The following is an 18234-nucleotide window of genomic DNA, read 5'->3' on the forward strand; positions in this document are numbered from 1 at the left end:
TGTGAATATCTCAAAAACCGTAGGGTTTAGGAGGACCTTTTTTTTTTTTGTATGTTGATCTCAAGGGGCCATGTCAACCCATTCCATAACCACTCATTTCATGTATAGCCGCCAGTTAAAGTTAAATAAAAAAAAAAAAAATGAGGTGTTGTAATTGAAGGTATCTGTGACCTAACATAGTCAAAACTGCACGAAATTGGAAGTGTAGGATCATTATGACACCCTCTGTATGCACGCCAAGTTTTGTGGAATTCCGTTCATGGGGGCCACACAATAAATTAATTTATGTTACTATACACCAACTGGCCTGTAGGTGGCCGGAGACAGTTTTCTGTGAATATCTCGAGAACCGTAGGGCCTAGGAGGTCCACCTTTTTATGTATGTTGGTCTTAAGGGGGCATGTCAACCCATCCCATTCCCACTTATTTCATGTATAAGCCACCTAGTTAAAAAATTAAAAAGCAAAAAAAATTAGGTGTTTTCATCACAATATCTCTGGCTGACAAGGTCAAAACTGCACGAAATTAAAAGTGTAGGATCATTATGACACCCTCCGAATGCATGCCAAGTTTTGTGTACTTTCGTTCATGGGGGCCTTACAATAAAATAATTTATGTGTACATTTAGTGACGTACACCAACAAGGATTCCCGGGACACTGAAAGACCGGGGTACACAAAACTTGGTGGGCATGTACCCCCACATGGATAGCATGGAACAGTCATTCTTCGTTTTGATCTGTAGCCCCCCCCCCGCTGGACTGGACCCCCCGAAAGGAGGGTAGGGCAGGCACAGTTCTCTGTGAATATCTTGAGAACTGTAGGGCCTAGGATGACCAATTTTTTCCGTATGTTTGCCTCCAGGGGTCATGTTAACCCATTCCATGTGCACACATGTGCATAAACAGATACACACGCACACACATACATTTACAGTAATCATAATTATGACACATACCACTGCGTAGACATATGTGCGCATGCATGCACATGCACAAACACACATACGCAGGCAAACACACAAGCATGCACATACACACACACACACACATAAACATAAATTTGTACTGCGCACACATGCACACAATTTTTTCCGTCATCTACTCCCTGAACTTTTGGTCATTGATACCGGGACACCTAACCACGGGGTACATGAAATTTGGTGGGTATGTAGCCCCACTAGACTTTTACGGAAAAATTTCATTTAGTCCGAGGGGACCACCCCCCCGTGCTGGGCCCCCTGAACCGCAAAAAAAAAAAATGTTTTTCATAAATAACTACCTGAACCGTGGCACTGAGGATGAAGAATCTTTTTTATGGTATGTTGGTCTCAAGGGCCCACATCAACCTGGCTCATAATCACTCATTTGTGATTTGCACCCCACCCGGTAAAAAAAAATGAAAATGCAATATTATTCTGCTTTAATCGCCCCTATCTTCAGTTAAGATGTTCAGAACTGCACCAAATTGTATGTGTATGATTGACCTGGCATTTCCTGGGGGTATGCCAAGTTTCGTAGAATTTCATCCATGGGGGGGGTTTAAATAAATTAGGTTATGTGTACATTTAGTGACTGTACACTCATTGGCCTGTAAATGGCGGTGCACACATATACATTACATTACATTACATTACATTTGGCTGACGCTTTTTAACCAAAGCGACTAACAACATGGTAAACAGTACATTTTGGAACAATTCTCACAATTTTAGGACAGTTTAAAAAAACATTAGAGTACAGTAAGAATAAATGCGTCGGTGAGTGCTGTTTTTAACAGTTACTTGTCAGTTTAAAACGGCTGGTGAGTGCTAGGATCAGTAAGACTTGTTGTAAGTGTTGCTATGAGAGTAGATGTTCTCTAAAGAGCTGGGTCTTCAGGAGTTTTTTGAAAGTGGAAAAGGATGTCCCTGCCCTTGTAGGAACTGGCAGTGTGTTCCACCAACGAGGAACAACAGATGAGAAAAAAGTTTGGATTGGCTTGAGCGTGCGGTGGTAGAGCTAGGCGTCGTTAGGTCAGAGGAGCGCAGCGGTCTGGAGGTAGTGTAAGTCTGTATGAGGGCATTCAAGTAGGTGGGAGCAGAACCGGAGACTACTTTGTAGGCAAGCGTTAGAGACTTGAATTTGATGCGGGCCGCCATAGGTAGCCAGTGTAGCTGGATGAGCAGCGGGGTAACATGTGCCCTTTTGGGTTGGTTGTAGACCAGGCGCCCGCCCTGCGTTCTGGATCATCTGAAGTGGTTTCACTGCGCAGGCTGGGAGACCTGTCAGGAGGGCATTGCAGTAGTCGAAGTCGTGAGATGACTATTGCCTGAACCAGAAGTTGGGTAGCATCTTGAGTCAAGTAAGTCCTGATTTTCCGTATGTTGTAGAGTGCTTAAACGGCATGACCGGGCGACTGAGGCAACATGATCTGAGAAGTTTAGTTGGTTGTCAAGAACAACTCCTAGATTTCTTGCAGTCCTGGTCGATTGAAACAGACAGGGAGTCAAATTTGATGTTGATGTCGTGGTGTATGGTAGGTTTAGCTGGGATGACCAGCAGTTCAGTCTTTGAGAGGTTCAGCTGGAGGTGGTGTGCCTTCATCCATGTAGCTATGTCTGAAAGGCAATCCGAGATCCGTGCTGAAACCAGGGGGGGTCGTCAGGTGGAAAGGACAGATAGAGCTGTGTGTCGTCTGCATAGCAGTGGTATGAGAAGCCGTGTGAACGGATAATCTGTCCCAAGGAGGTGGTGTAGATAGCAAAGAGGAGGGGGCCCAGCACTGAGCCCTGGGGGACCCCTGTGGTGAGATGGTGAGGTGCGGATAGCTAACCCAGCCATGATAACGTAAAGAAGGCGTCCTGTGGTAGGATTCAAACCAGGAGAGAGCAGAACCGAGATTCCCATGTCAGCGAGTATAGAGAAGGATACGGTGATTAACCGTGTCAAAGGCAACCGATAAGTCAAGCAGAATGAGTACTGATGACCCGGCGGTCGCCCTGGCTTCTTTAAGGCTTCTGTTACAGACAGCAGAGCCCGTTTCGGTAGAGTGGCCGCTTTTGAACCCAGACTGATTTGGATCCAGAAGGTTGTTCTGTGAAAGGAAGTCAGAGACCTGTTTGGAGACTGCTCGTTCAATGCCTTTGGATAGGAAAGGCAGTAGTGAGACAGGGCGGTAGTTCTCGACTTGAGCAGGGTTGAGAGAAGCTTTCTTAAGTAACGGTGTTACCCGGGCCATTTTGAACGCTGTTGGAAATGTGCCGGAGGTTAGCGAGGCATTGATCACATGTGTGATAGCTGGGCGATGGTCGGGCTGATGGACTGAAGTAGGCTCGGAGGTATAGGGTCCAGCGAGCATGTGGTAGGACGGCTGCATGTCAGGAGTCTGGACACTTCACTCTCGGAGAGAGGCGTGAATGCTGAAAAAGATGTTCCAGCAGTCCCTAGAGGTTGTAGGAGTGCGGTATCTGAGTCAGATGCGTTGAGTGGGCATGTAGAGAATTGACTGCTGATTGCCGCCACTTTGTTTGTAAAAAATGAGGCGAGGGTATCTGCAGTAAGGCTGGATGGAGGAGGAGGCAGCTGAGGGTTGAGTAGCAATTTGAAGGTTGAGAAAAGTTTTCGAGTGTCTGTAGCGCTGTTGATTTTGTCATTGGTAGAAAGCCGTCTTAGCAGCAGTGATGCTGGCTGAGAAGGAGGTCAGGAGTGTCTGGTAGTTTGTGAGGTCGTCAGCTAGTCTGGATTTGTGCCATTTCCTCTCCGCGGCTCTGAGTTTGGTGCGCTGCGATCGGAGGGTATCATTTAGCCATGGATGAGAATGTTTGGATCGAGCTGGCCTTGTGGTAAGAGGGCACAGCTCATCTAGACACGAGGTCAGTGTGGAGCAGAGCGAGTCGGTGGCTTCATTAACCTCCAGAGAGGAGAAGGTGTTGAGTGGAGGTAGACCGGAGGCAACCACAGAGGAGAGGTGCGTTGGAGACAGGTTCCGGATGTTGCGGCGGAACGTGACCATCGGCTGAGGAGCCGGAGGCTGTTCTGACAGGCTGACGTTGAACTGGATGAAGAAGTGGTCAGAAAGATGGAGGCGTCACCATGAGGGTGTCTGTGCTGCAGTTCAGTGAAGATCAAGTCAAGCTCTTTGCCAGCTTTGTGAGTCGGGTGGGCTTTGAACCAGTTCGAGGTCAAAGGAGTGGACCAGGGCCAAAAGTCTGCTGAGCCTGGGGCATCTAAGTGGATGTTCATATCACCGAGAACAAGAAGCGGACAGTCATGCTCAGGGATGGAGGATAGCAGAGTGTCAAGTTCGTCAATAAAGTCGCCCTAGTTGGCCTGGAGGGCGGTAGATGACCAGCACGTAGAGTTTTGCTGGGGGCGATCACTGTGATGGCATGGAATTGAATGAGACATATTTGTTTGAAGGCAGTAGCGGGGGTGAATTTCCATTTGTTGGAGATCAGCAGGCCCGTCCGCCTCCTGGCGTCCAGATAGGGCGAGGGTGTGGGATAGTGTAAGGTTAGTGGAGAGTGCAGCCGGGGTGGCAGTGTTCTCTGGTTTGATCCAAGTCTCAGTGAGAGCAAGGAGTTCCAATGAAAGGTGGTTGGCATAGCCAGCTATGAAGTCGGTTTTGTTGACTGCGGATTGACAGTTCCACAAGCCCATGGAGAAGGAGGTTTCTGTCGGTGAGGACCGTTTAAGTTCCTGGAGGTTAAGGGATTTCTGCCCCTTTTGACATGATGCCGTTTTCTGCAATGGCCGGTGATAACAGATATGGTGGAGCGGCACATTTTGCCTTTTGTCGGGCGCCTGTGCGCGGTGAACTTGCACAGGTAAACTTGCTTGTCTTGACCGTGTCCGCCTTACCAGGCTGGCTGAACGAGGGCTGCCGCTTCAGCAGCAGCCACTATTTTTATTCTGCTAGGAATTGCATGCAGCTGTCCTCCTGTCTCACTAATGATGCATCAGCGTAGACCGCCCTCTGGACGTTAGCACAGCTTAGATTGTTCAAAAGGGTGTTAATTACTGTCAACTGAAAGTCCGCTCGCTCACACCGACCGAAACTCACAGTTTCAAGTAGCCTCCTCCCTCAGCTGTTCCCAAACGCCCAGAGTCCAATTCTAACAATTGGAGAGGATTTGGCCAGTAGTAGCCTATGTGTTCTTGCTTTCTCTCTCCCAACTCACTGCAGTTGTTGTCTGATTACCTGAGAGGTGCTCCGATATTATAAGGAGCTAGTCACGTCTGATCCCGCCCTCTGACGTTCGCACAGCTTAGATTGTTCAAAAGGGTGTTAATTACTGTCAACTGATATACACATGCACACACACAGGCACCCACATACTATCGGTATTAGAACGGCCGATACATAATTACAAATTCAGTAGGATTAAAAGAAAGCCAAAATAAATATTCATCATCATCATCATGGCTGCATTTTCAGTATTGGCGAGAAGTAGTCGTTTGTCCACTAGATGGCGCATCGTTGCAGTGAGACAATGGACGCTTCCTACAAGGACTGTAATTTACCGCAGCGAACATCTAATAAGGATAGGACGATGTTCACATGAAGTGTAATTCCCATTTCTTCTTGAAGCCGAAATAAATCTGAGGATGTTTATCGGACATGCTTGGTTTTACTGCAGGTAATGCGTTAATCTTGTAATATCAATAAGGACCTAGGTAATGTTACCGTTAGCGTTGGTTGAGTGATGGAGGCATTTGATTGATTGCATTTGTAGAAAACTATAAATGCGGTTATACCAAGCAAATGTAAAGCAGCACTGTTTGTATCTTTCGACTGTCATTTATTGCACATGCTACAAAATCATTCTGTGCAATGGAAGATTTACCAACGTTACACCCGGTCTGATACAGTTTTGCCTATACATGTAAGTGAGACTGAGGCGCCTGTTTATTTTGTTTTAAGTGCGTGCAGGGTGTGAGAGGGGAATCGATGTGCTTTGATTACAGCTTGGTAGTTGTAGTCTGTGAAATTAAAAAGCACGGTGTGTGAAGTATCCAAACAATGACACCTTCATTTCATTATGGCTGCTTTAGCAAAACACCTTAAGCTACTGTGTAGTGGGTCCCGTTTAGAAGTGGCTACTTCATTAAGCCCTTTCCTTGACTCATGGAGCTGCGTGAATGTTATTACAACTTTTTAGCCACGATATGACAGTTTAAGTCCGCTTGATACTGTAAGGCGAAGCCATTGGTTTCAAAGGAGATTTTATTTGTGTCGCCAGCATAGCCTATTGACAATTTATGTTGTAAATAGGCCTACCTTATAATCCTACCTGTAGCTTAGGAAGCTAACAGCTTTCTATTAGGATCTAGTTTGTTAGTTACCGTTTTGTCATAACTCCCTGATGCATTTTTGCATTTAGAATAGCCAGAGCGTGTATATCTCAATCGGAAAATTAAACAATACCGGGTGCCTATGGACTAGGCTGGGTGAACCCAGCCTGATCTGCCCGCTATTTATTTTTGATTTCTTAAAAGATTGAGCTTGGTCTGATGAAAGCCAGACTAGCCATGGACCTCAGTTAAACAATGCAAGGGAACATGAATCAGCCTATATTTGCACGAACAATAACGGACAAAAGCTCTTCAACTTTGGCCCGTTAAAATGTGTATGAACAGTCTAGCGACGCATTTCATTCATCAAGGCCCATTTGGACATGTCAGTTATTTGCACCACTGGTTAGATGTAAAACAGCATTTCGTTTCAGACTAGGCTACTGTTACTTAATTTGTGCATTAACAATAACGTTTCAGACTACTGTTACTTAATTTGTGCATTGACAATAAAGTATTACATGAACTAAAGATGACTAAAATCTTATGTAGAAGAAGAAACATTCACAAAAAATCCATCCATCCAAAAATGACCTTTGTTTTTGATAGCTGTTTTCTTCTTTGGCTATTCTACAATCTATTCACCTTTTCAGCACCAGTGGGCTACTTTCTGTGCAGCCGCACACACACACTCAGGCATGCCAAACAAGCATACACAAAAGTTTCAAGAGTGGGGGATGGAGTAAAATATGGAGACAAATTGAAGTGTGATTTATTTTTGGCGGAGCGGATGTACAGGACTGAGCGGCGGTCATATTTTGTACCGCTATGCGGTACATCTAGTTATTATTCCGCTTACCACTTTTTCCGTACGCAATTTCTCTTGAACAGTTTAACTTAGAAACTTTGTTCAAACTTTGTAACGTAGGTATTCAAACGGACCAAGCTGCTATGTCTTTTCAACTTTGAAACTTTTATACTTTTTAAACTATTAAAGAAAAACTTTTTTAAAATCCCCATAGACTTAACATTGCTGATTGTGACATCATAATACGGCCGTTAAGCAATTAGAATCCTATGGCAGGTGTTCAGGCCACCTGGATCAACTGCCAGTCTCAGGCTTTAAAGGTGCGATTTGTAGAATTGTTACCGAACGTTCTGTAGGCCAAAATCAAAACACTGGTGAACGTTCTCAAGACTATCAGACGCGAGCCTCTTCTGGGTTGCCAGATGTAATGAAGACTTAGCTAACGTTCGTTGACCTGCAGCTGCTTTAACGTTTCTTCAACCATGACCTAGCTACACATTACGGAAACAGTGAAAACAAAACATACCTCTCTACCCAACGTAACATATTTATCTGAAGTTAGCCATGCAGATGAAGTTTAGCCTAGGCTACCTGTTGTGGAGAAATATGGCCAGCTCTGCGTCAGACTTGATATTCTTCGTTTGACTAAGACGTCACCATCTCAGGAAGCTCCTCCGATGTCCACTTAATTTGTTTCTTGTTTTAATTTTGGAAATTTGCCTGCCTCTCGTAGGTGTTCATGACTACAACTGACAGCTGTTGACAGTTGGCCTTTGCTAATTTGGCAACCCAAATAGGAGGATGCGCTGGCCCATTATTATCACGCTATTCTAGAATTAATCGTTCAAAACATAAGCGAAAATTCCAGAGATTCCGCCCGTAACTCATTTTTTCATGGGTTTTACGGGGTTTTCACGGGTTAGAGTAATGTTGTCAAATAAGCCATTACTTCAATTCATCGTGTTTCCTTACTCTCTGACAACATATGGTGACCATTTTTGGAATGGTTACAGTTTATTTTCCATTATTTCCTACATACTGGACCTTTAAGCATACAAACTGGCCTTATTAAGACTACACATCCTGTTCAACTGCTTCCTCTGCCAAAAAACTGTTTCAAAATAAAAGTCCTCTCTACAATATTTCACTGTTAAACAATTTAACCCTTTAAACTACTGAACTTTTCAACTGTTCAGCCATTGTAACTGTTACTTGTCATCAACTATGACTCCTACCCACTGTAGCTAGTTAGCATGGTTACCATGCTAGTTAGCATTTTTAACAAAACTGCTAAAAAGGATTAGCTAAGTTAGCTAAGTAACATGGTTAGCATAGTTATCATGTTAGCATTGTTAACATGTTAGTTAGCATTTTTATCAAAACGGCTAAAAATGATTAGCTAAGTAACATGGTTAGCATAGTTAGCATGTTAGCATGCTAGTTAGCATTTTTAGCAAAACTGTTAAAAATGATTAGCTAAGTAACATGGTTAGCATAGTTAGCATGTTAGCATAAATGCTAAAAATGATTAGATAGGTTAGCTAAGTCACATGGTTCGCATAGTTAGTATGTTAACATGGTTAGCTAGTTAGCATAGTTAGCATAACTACTAAAATGATTAGCTAGGTTAGCTAAGGCACATAATTAGTATAGTTAGCATGTTAGCATGCTAGTTAGCATAGTTAGAATAACTACTAAAAATGATAAGCTAGGTTAGCTAAGTCACATGGTTAACATAGTTAGCATGTTAGCATTGCTAACATAGTTAGCATGTTTAGCAAAACTGCTAGAAAACGTTAGTTAAGTTAGCTAAGTAGCATGGTTAGCATGTTAGCATTGCTAGCACTGCTATAAATCATTAGCTAAGTAGTATGGTTAGCATAGTTAAAAATCTTAGCATAACTGCTAGCAAACATTAGAGCCATTCCAACTTTCAGTTATCGTCAAATATCTACCTATACACAGCCATTAAACTATTTGAATATCAACATTCATTAAACTTCCAGTCTGTCAACAACTTTTAAACTATTTACCTTCAACTTTTAAACGGTCTACTTTTAAACTATCTGTCTATCAACAACTTTTAAACTATCTACTGTCTATCAACAACTTTTAAACTATCTACATTCAGCTTTTAAACAGTCTACTTTTAAACTATCAACTTTTATTAAGCTATGCAACCACCATGTCTATCCTAGCATCACCGTAGTAACCATCTCTGTATTATCTGTTTTAACTATACATGATATTTTACATCACAACTTAAGCATTTTCATGCACTGGTAATTCCTTGGAATTGCATTTCTAGTTATTATTATTATTATTATTATTTCTGCAAATAATGTATTATATCTTTTCATTTCTTCAACACTGAAGAAATGACACTTTGCTACAATGTAAAGTGGTGAGTGTACAGCTTGTTTAACACAGGGTTCCTACGCAGTATGGAAAACCTGGAAAAGTATGGAATTTGATTTTAGTAATTTCCAGGTCTGGATATGTTCGGGAAAAAAGAAATAAGAATATGGAGAAATTTGTGTTTCCAGACTATTGCATTTGCAGTACTAATCACTTCACTCAGGTCATAATGAACCATTCCTACTGTTGTGTAGCTTAACTGTCAGTCCCCATTGTCAAGATACAACTGTGGTACAACTAAGATACAACTAAAAATGACCAAGCTAAATCAACGAATATTAAGTGTCATTTTTTAATTCACTTCAGTTGTCCATACCTTTGTTTTCACCGAGTTATCCCACACCAGAAGTGGCCGCAATGTCGAATATGGTCAGAAAAATCTACAGAGAAGTTTGGAAATTTGAGTATGGAAAAAGTATGGAATTTTGAAATGGAAAATGTGTAGGACAGTGTGAGTGAAAACATCCAAATTAAGCCCAAAGTGTCAATATTTTGTGTGGTCACCATTACAGTATTTTTCAGCAGTGCCTTAACACTCTTGGGCATGGAGTTCACCAGAGCTTCACAGGTTGCCACTGGAATCCTCTTTCACTCCTCCATGACGACATCACGGAGCTGGTGGATGTTAGAGACCTTGCGCTCCTCCACCTTCCCTTTAAGGATGCCCCACAGATGCTCAATATAATAGCAGAGATGGCACAATACTTTGCAAGCTGTTTAGCGCTCTTTTTGGTCATCTCAAGTAGTTGCAGCCCTCTTACTACCAACCTGTGTGTGTGTCCTAGGCTACCAAATATGAATACGAGTAGTCTGCACCTATAGCCTAGCTCTGAGATGGTGTTTAGGAGTGGACACACACACACACACCTATAGCTCTGAGATGGTGTTTAGGAGTGGACACACACACACACACACACACACACCTATAGCCTAGCTCTGAGATGGTGTTTAGGAGTGGACACACACCTATAGCTCTGAGATGGTGTTTAGGAGTGGACACACACACACCTAGCTCTGAGATGGTGTTTAGGAGTGGTTTGTATCTACGTCTGGTGTATTAGCAACCAGGAGTAAGAAAGTACAAGGGTTACTATTGCAAGATGAAACATGGATGGTTTTACCTGAGAATATTTGTACATTCTTACTGAGGGTGGAAAATGGTTTGATGTGTCTTTCACTCATCGCCGGTTCAGACCTCCATGGGGCCTAAGCAAAACCCAAAAGGGGCCCTCCTACCAGACCTCCATGGGCCTTAAGCTGAATCCAAAAGGGGTCCTCTTACCGGTTGTATAGTCTATGTGATACGCAGGACTACACCACTGCCTACTACCTAAACTCTGAGGGCCCAGTGAAGTTGCAGTGCTCTCAATGCAATCATCCCACCCCATTTTGAATGTCTACGGATGTTACCAAATATAGTTTTTTGCCCCATAAAGGACTAGGAGAAAGACAAATAATTGAATGTGTGAATCCCCTTCACATAAATGCCCAGTTTTAGGGTCTGGACTGTTTGCTTTTTCATTCACTCACACTCACACACACACACACACACACACACACACACACACAGTGTACCTGTTATTATCTAATTTGCATGTGCGTGTGTTTGGGGGCGAGGTGATAACGTGCACACACATGTCACACATGTGGAAGTGTGTTTGAGCTGCAAGCTGTAGTGCAGTGGGCCAGTGAGCAGCCACACGTCAGGTGTGTGTGTGTGTGTGTGTGAGCTGTGGTATTCCCTGCACCTGCTTTGGGCAGAGCTGTTATTGAGCAGGGCAGTCTCTATTACAGCACACGGGGGGTATTTGAGCACATGGGGGGGGGGGGTATTACAGCACATGGGGGGTATTTGAGCACATGGGGGTCTATAGTACATAGTACTCTTGGGTGTGACTGTGGTCAGGACTGAGGTCACACTCAGAGCGAAGTGCAGCCACATGACTGAGCCGCCTATTAGGAGTTAACGACGACTTAACGATGGAACCCTGGAGTTAACGATGACTTAACGATGGAACCCTGGAGTTAACGATGGACTGTCATCTGAAGCTGTTCAGTCTCAAACCCAAACCTGTAGAAAGTGGCAGGAAGCCCTAGTGACTTCCTGGTGTCTGAGGCCAAACTTTAGACTGGATTGAATAAGCACATGTGTGTGTGAGTGTGTGTGTGAGTGAGGGGGAGTTTATGTTCTAGTCTTTAGTCTCTTTCATAACTACTGGCTCTGTCTGTGTGTGTGAGTGTGTGTGTGAGTGAGGGGGAGTTTATTGCTCTAGTCCAGTGTTTCTCAAACTTTTTCAGACCAAGGACCACTTAACCAATAAATAGAAACCTCACGGACCACCTAGCTAAAAAATAAAAAACAGTAGACCTACTTCAACAGTATATTACACATTAGACATACTCACTGAACAACCTTGCTTATTGTCTTGGCACCTTGCTTATTGTGTCAGAGGACTCATATGATTTAAACTGACGTAGCTTACACAGTGTTGCAGAACTGTTTGGATTTACATACTGTTGGTTCAATATTGCAAACAATTCATCTATATTATATTTTACCACGTCTGCCCGCGGACCACTTGGGATAGCTTGCGGACCACCAGGGGTCCCTGGACCACACTTTGAGAAACACTGGACTAGTCTTTAGCGTGTGTGTGAGGGGGAGTTTATTGCTCTAGTCTTTAGCCTGTGTGAGTGAGTGTGTGTGTGAGTGTGTGTGTGAGGGGGAGTTTATTGCTCTAGTCTTTAGCGTGTGTGAGTGTGTGTGTGTGTGTGAGGGGAGTTTATTGCTCTAGTCTTTAGTGAGTGAGTGTGAGGGGGAGTTTATTGCTCTAGTCTTTAGCGTGTGTGAGTGTGTGTGTGTGTGTGAGGGGGAGTTTATTGCTCTAGTCTTTAGTGTGTGTGTGTGTGAGTGTGAGGGGGAGTTTATTGCTCTAGTCTTTAGCGTGTGTGAGAGTGTAAGGGGGAGTTTATTGCTCTAGTCTTTAGTGAGTGTGTGTGAGGGGGAGTTTATTGCTCTAGTCTTTAGCGTGTGTGTGTGTGTGAGGGGGAGTTTATTGCTCTAGTCTTTAGTGAGTGTGTGTGTGTGTGAGGGGGAGTTTATTGCTCTAGTCTTTAGCGTGTGTGTGTGTGTGAGTGTGAGGGGGAGTTTATTGCTCTAGTCTTTAGTGAGTGTGTGTGTGTGTGAGGGGGAGTTTATTGCTCTAGTCTTTAGTGAGTGTGTGTGAGGGGGAGTTTATTGCTCTAGTCTTTAGCGTGTGTGAGTGTGTGTGTGTGTGTGAGGGGGAGTTTATTGCTCTAGTCTTTAGTGAGTGTGTGTGAGGGGGAGTTTATTGCTCTAGTCTTTAGCGTGTGTGAGGGGGAGTTTATTGCTCTAGTCTTTAGCGTGTGTGAGTGTGTGTTTGTGTGTGAGGGGGAGTTTATTGCTCTAGTCTTTAGCGTGTGTGTGTGTGTGGGGGAGTTTATTGCTCTAGTCTTTAGCGTGTGTGTGTGTGTGAGGGGGAGTTTATTGCTCTAGTCTTTAGCGTGTGTGTGTGTGTGAGGGGGAGTTTAGTCTTTAGTCTTGTTCATAACTACTGGCTCTACTCTGTCTGCACTTCCTGATGAGAAGATTTCAGGCTGATGAAACCTAAAGGGCTGAAGAGTGACGAGTGAGAGAGAAAGAAAATGAGAGTGACAGAAAGAGAGCTGGAAAGAAATGAAGAGAGAGAGAGTGAAGAGAGAGAGAAAAAGGGAGAAAGAGAAGAAGAGAACATGAGGATAGCATGTGAGGAGGAGAACATGAGGATAGCATGTGAGGAGGAGAACATGAGGATAGCATGTGAGGAGGACAACATGAGGATAGCATGTGAGGAGGAGAACATGAGGATAGCATGTAATGAGAACATGAGGATAGCATGTAAGGAGGAGAACATGAGGATAACATGTGAGGAGGAGAACATGAGGATAGCATGTGAGGAGGAGAACATGAGGATAGCATGTGAGGAGGAGAACATGAGGATAGCATGTAAGGAGGAGAACATGAGGATAGCATGTGAGGAGGAGAACATGAGGATAGCATGTAAGGAAGAGAGCGACAGAAAGAGAGGAAGAGGGAGAGAGAGTGACAGAAAGAAAGAGAGACTGTGAGGACATAGCATCTAGGGAAGAGGGCGTATGACAAACCCCCACTGCGTCTACAGATCCTCTACAGGAAATGGGCCAATCAGAATGTGTGGCTTTGGCAAGACTACATTCCAGCTCTCCATAAAACACACAGGAGCCCTCTCACAGGTGAGCAGAATGTTCTCCATAGAGCACACAGGAACATTCTCACAGGTGAGCAGAATGTTCTTCATAGAACACACAGGAAAATTAGGACTGTAAAATTAGGGGTGTATATAGCATTAGGGGTTGGGTGTGTGTGTGTAGAGTCAGGGTGCATATAGCATTAGGGGTTTGGGTGTAGAGTCAGGGTGTATATAGTATTAGGGGTGTGGGCGTAGCATTAGGGTGTGGGCAGTGAGTCAGGGTGTATATAGCATTAGGGTGTATATAGCATTAGGGGTTTGGGTGTAGAGTCAGGGTGTATATAGGGTGCATATAGCATTAGGGGTTTGGGTGTAGAGTCAGGGTGTATATAGCATTAGGGGTGTGGGTGTAGCATTAGGGGTGTATATAGCATTATAGGGTTGAGTGTAGAGTCAGGGTGTATATAGCATTAGGGGTTTGGGCATACACATAGGGTTGGGTGCAGAGTGTGTTAGGTAGCGTTTAGGTGTGTTAGGTTTGGGTGAAGGGTGTATTAGGTAGGGGTTGGGTGTGTTAGGTAGGTTCAGTAGGGTGTGTGTGTGGTGTGTGTGTTCAGTAGGGTGTGTGTCTGTGTGTGTGTTCAGTAGGGTGTGTGTGTGTCTGCAGATCATGCTGTCTCTCGCTCAATACTCAAAAACTCTGCAGTTGATGAAGACATAGCGACTTTTGCAGCCAAAGCCAGACTACAAGTTCTTCCAACTAGACTCAATCTTTCTCTTTGGTACCCTAACACATTCTCTTCCCACTGTTTGCACCATGACAGTCAGATAATTATTGAATCCCTGTCTCATGTTCTGAATGGCTGCTAAGGGAATGTACATTGCCAGACATGACAGAATTGTTGACTTACTAGTTGAACACATAATTCCATATGCTTCACCATGCAAAATCTACAAGAATATATGCGTCTCACCTTGCATGTTCAAACTCTGTAATAGTGGAAAAAATGTGTTTTCAAATGTTGCTGCAAAAAAGCCAGATATTGTTGTTGTTGATGAGGACAGCAGAGAAGTAACCATTCTTGAAGTAGGTTGTGCATTTGACTACAGTCTAGAGGATGCCTACCTTACAAAGCTTTTAAAGTATCAGCCACTCAGAGACATGGTTGTACAGCTTGGGTACAAATGTAAGCTGTTGGTGTATATATTTTGAAGCCTAGGTAATGTCCACAGACTAGTAGTCAGGGGGTTGCAGATTGCTGGTCTCTCTAAGACAGGAGCAAAGGCTCTAGCAAAATTCTGCTCAATTTCTGTGATAATTGGAAGTCGCCACATCTGGAGAAGGCGCTGTTTTTTGTACCCATGAACTGAGACCAGAGGCATAGGCTACTGGGTTTACAATGCTGGTATCTAAGATTGTTTGTGTTCAATGAAATCTATTGTAAAATGTGAACACAAATAAAGGTATTAAAATGTGTTAAGTAGGGTGTGTGTGTGTGTATGTGTGTGTTCAGTAGGGTGTGTGTGTTCAGTAGGGGTGTGTGTGTGTGTGTTCAGTAGGGTGTGTGTGTGTGTTCAGTAGGGTGTGTGTGTGTGTGTTCAGTAGGGTGTGTGTGTGTGTGTGTTCAGTAGGGAGTGTGTGTGTGTGTGTTTAGAAGGGTGTGTGTGTGTGTGTGTTCAGTAGGGTGTGTGTGTTCAGTAGGGTGTGTGTGTGTGTTCAGTAGGGGGGGTGTGTGTGTTCAGTAGGGTGTGTGTGTGTTCAGTAGGGTGTGTGTGTGTGTTCAGAAGGATGTGTGTGTGTGTGTGTGTGTGTGTGTGTGTGTTCAGTAGGGTGTGTATGTGTGTGTGTTCAGTAGGGTGTGTGTGTGTTCAGTAGGGTTTTGTGTGTGTGTGTTCAGTAGGGTGTGTGTTCAGTAGGGTGTGCGTGTGTGTTCAGTAGGGTGTGTGTGTGTATGTGTGTTCAGTAGGGTGTGTGTGTGTGTTCAGTAGGGTGTGTGTGTGTGTGTCCGTGTGTTCAGTAGGGTGTGTGTGTTCAGTAGGGTGTGTGTGTGTTGGTGTGTGTGTGTTCAGTAGGGGTGTGTGTGTGTGTGTTCAGTAGGGTGTGTGTGTGTGTGTTCAGTAGGGTGTGTGTTGTGGGGCTCACGGTGTCTGGACAGTTAAAGCCCTGCTTCTACTTCCTCTGGGCTTCCTGGACAGGAAGTGCTTTACTGGCTTTTGTTTTGCTTTGTGATGTTTTCTGTGTGTATATGTGTGTGTGTATATGTGTGTGTGTGTGTGTATATGTGTGTGTGGGTGCTTTGTGATGTGTTCTGTGTGATAGAATTGTTTCTTTCTGGAGGGAATTTAGGTGTGTGTGTGTGTGTGTGTGTGTGTGTGTGTGAGTGTGAGTGTGAGTGTGTGTGTGTGTGTGTGTGTGAGTGTGAGTGTGAGTGTGTGTGTGTGTGTGTGTGTGAACAGTTACAATACCTGTGTGAGACAAATGGCCAGAGCCTCTACTGCTGGACTTTAAAAAAGGGAAAGTGCCACATGCATGGAATGGGGAGGACACTGTCTGGGATTTAAAAGAAAAGCTAATGGAAAACTGGATGTACGTTCACAGGGGTTTGGTGTGTCATCAGACTGGCCAGATCTAAATGACCTCTGCAGGAGAACAGGAACAGAACTGAAGTGGACCTCCCACTCACAACCTGCAGAGGTCTCTGATGCAGTGGTGGAGGACCCATCAGAGACGACACTGCACCACCACAACACCACCCGACTGCTCCAGCCAAGAACAGCAAGGCAGACTCTTCTGGAGATTCAGAGAGCAGCTGTGTGTAGCACTGTATGGCCAAGACACATTTCCCTTCTGGGACAGTAAAGTTCATCTAATCGCATCTAAACACACACACACACTAACACACACTGGTGTGTGTTTTGTAGGGATAGCAGCTGTGTGTAGCACAAGACACATTTCCCTTCTGGGACAGTAAAGTTCATCTAATCGAATCTAAACACACACACATGCACACACACTAACACATGCACACACACTAACACACACTGGTGTGTGTTTTGTAGGGAAAGCAGCTGTGTGTAGCACAAGACACATTTCCCCTCTGGGACAGTAAAGTTCATCTAATCGAATCTAAAAAACTTGACTTGTAAAGTGGAATCAAAGTATAAATAAAGTGTGTGTGTGTGTGTGTGTGTGTGTGCGTGCGTGCGTGCGTGTGTGTATGATAGTGTGTGTGTGTATGATAGTGTGTGTGTGTGTGTGTGTGTCAGAGCTAGTGAGCGGAGCTGAGCAGTGTAAATATCCCGCTCCACACTCAGGTGGCTGTCCACTCGGCCGCTCCACACTCAGGTGGCTGTTCACTCGGCCGCTCCTCGCTCAGGTGGCTGTTCACTCGGTCGCTCCACACTCAGGTGGCTGTCCACTCGGCCGCTCCTCAGTCAGGTGGCTGTTCACTCGGCCGCTCCTCGCTCAGGTGGCTATTCACTCGGCCGCTCCTCGCTCAGGTGGCTGTTCACTCGGCCGCTCCTCCGCTCAAATTCACGTCAGGCCGCTCCTGTATGTATGTACTGTGTGTGTGTGTGTGTGTTTGTGTGTGTGTATGTGTGTGTGTGTGTGTGTGTGTGTGTGTGTTCTCTGAATGGCTCAGTGTGAGGGGATATCAGGAAGTTTGGCCAAGATAATCTCAGCTCCACAACTTTCCCCTTAATTCATAACCATAATTGTAATCTAATAACTTTTCTGTATGCTCTCTCTCTCTCTCTCTCTCTCTCTCTCTCACACACACACACACACACACACACACACACGCTCACACAGACACAGACACACTCACACTCACACTCACACACACACACACACACACACACACGCTCACACAGACACACACACACACACACACACTCACACACACACATTCTCTCCCAGAAACAGGTAGAGCAAGAGTGTGTGTGTTGGGGAATAATTGACTCCAGTTAGTCATGCTATTCATTAGCGCTGGTCCCCTCTGGTCAGGAGCGCTGGTCTGGTCAGGAGCGCTGGTCCTCTCTGGTCAGCAGTGTTGGTCCCCTCTGGTCAGGAGCGCTGGTCTGGTCAGGAGCGCTGGTCCACTCTGGTCAGGAGTGCTGGTCTCTTCTGGTCAGGTGCGCTGGTCCCCTCTCATGGTCTGTGATGAATGAGAAACATTGATGAACGGATTTATTATATACAGTATTAATAAGCTATTCAGTCACGGAATACCAGGTCATAATCCTGGTGAAAACTCATTTTCCAAGTTTATTTCGATCAATTAAACTCAAAACTAATATGTAGAATTCCTGGTAATTTATTATCCTGCAACACTGCAGTCCCCTCCCAACATTAAACAGCTGGGAGGACTGGGACTAAAACAGGAACCACAGGGAACAGAACGAATAGAAATAGCTGCTGGAGAAGCTCAATGTTGTGTGATGTTGTGTTTCTGTGCTTTTAAAAGAGAGACAAGGAGAGGCGGCCGCTTTCCCGGGTCCAT

Source organism: Alosa alosa, chromosome 8 (assembly GCF_017589495.1).
Source record: "Alosa alosa isolate M-15738 ecotype Scorff River chromosome 8, AALO_Geno_1.1, whole genome shotgun sequence".
In the NCBI taxonomy this organism is placed as follows: domain Eukaryota; kingdom Metazoa; phylum Chordata; class Actinopteri; order Clupeiformes; family Clupeidae; genus Alosa; species Alosa alosa.